This window comes from Anser anser, assembly GCF_964211835.1.
Source record: "Anser anser genome assembly, chromosome: Z".
Classification (NCBI taxonomy): domain Eukaryota; kingdom Metazoa; phylum Chordata; class Aves; order Anseriformes; family Anatidae; genus Anser; species Anser anser.
The window spans coordinates 62,441,059-62,442,828 of NC_139723.1; positions in this window are offsets into that span (position 1 = coordinate 62,441,059).

Genomic DNA, 1,770 nt, shown 5'->3' on the forward strand with positions numbered 1-1,770 from the left:
CTTGCATGTCTTTGGGCTTTTGTTTACTGGAAATGAGTCATTTCTTCAGTGGCTGCAAGAAGCAAATGAATAAAGATAGCACTACTTCGGCTTCTAACTCACAGACAGAAAGTGTAATATCTGCTCTCCGTAAGAGCTACATAAAACTTGTGCAGAGTGAGGTCTAATCTGAAACCTATTGTTTTTCCCTGTTGCTATCAAGCTGTAGTAAGCAATGGCATAAGGCCAAACAAACAAAAAACATTTCAGCTATGCCTACATAGACTGCAGTGCCAAGAATAATCACTATTTTGAGTGCTGAGACAAAAGTTTTACAGGCAACAAGCCATCCCATTGTATTCAATAGCCAAAAAGCAAGACACAGAAGCATGCCAGAACTTCACGGCCTGCGTCATTACACACTGCAAACTTTAAAGCCCTCATACTTTTGGAGAAGCTTTCAGCAGAGCAAGGACCAGCAATCAAGGAAAGGACAAAAACAAATCTAAACTAAACTAACCTACACTGAAATAAAATAAATAAAATAAAATATATATTTTTTTAATTGCACCTTGTGTACATACATAACTCACACATTACTTCAAGTAGTCAGATGAACACTTCCTCTAAAAGTGGTGCATGACAAGGGACACATCTGCTATCGGGGTCACCAAATATATAATACTCTCATTATTGTCAGGTCTAAAATTTAGGGGCTGTGACCTACCAACTGTGATGTAATTGTTTCTTGCACAGAAGTCACAAAGGCTACGAAGTTTACTGTTTATTAATTACTAAGAAGCATTGTACTCTGCAGAGACAAAGAACAGTTAAGGATCAGAAGCCTGTGAGGTAGAGGTTTGAAAATCAGTGCACTGAGATGGGGCTGTGGAAAAAAAAATAATAATAAAAAATCAGAGAAACCTCTGCAAGTGCCTCTAGAAATCCCAGCAACAGAAATTGACAGAGGAGTACAAAACTGCATTTCTTTGCACAGATTTAATGCATTAGCTTTGAATGCTGTGCATACGGCTACAATTGCAGTACTCTCAGCCACTGCAATTTCGAGACAGGGTATGAAGTGGTTGTCCACATTATAGGCTGAATAAAATAAAATAAAATAAAATAAAATAAAATAAAATAAAATAAAATAAAATAAAATAAAATAAAATAAAATAAAATAAAATAAAATAAAATAAAATAAAATAAAATTAAATTAAATTAAATTAAAATAAAATGTACTTTTAGAAAAAGTGTAGGTGCTAGAACAACATTTCGCTCCCTGAGGTGCTGCAGGTGAAGCTCTGAAGTACCCTAACAAGCCCAGCAGCAGAGTTACGCGAAGGATAAAGACAAGCACACAGCTTTCCGTGCCACAACCACGGTCAGACGTTTATTTAATTGAGCACGCCCGGCCCCAGGACTGCCCCCACGCAGCCCGGCTTCCGAGAGCGGTGTCCGGCCGCCGCCCGGGCCCCAACCCGACCTCGCGCCGCTGGCAGCGCCTCGGCCCCCGCCAGGCCTCGCGTGGGCCCTGCCCGGGGCGCGTCGCCTAGCAACCGCAAGCCGGCGCCGGGCGCACGCGCGAGACCACGGGAGGCGACGCCGCTTCCCGCCTCCCCTCCACCCCTTCCGGGCTTGCGCCGCGCTCCTGCCCCGCGGGCCGCTTCTCGCGCTCGGCGGGGAAACTTCTCGCGCAGCGCCGCCGCCGCCGCCGCCGCCGGGCCGGGCTCGCGGGGGCGCGGACGCAGAGGCGGGCGCGCGCGCGACCCCGCCGTTGGTACCCCTCGC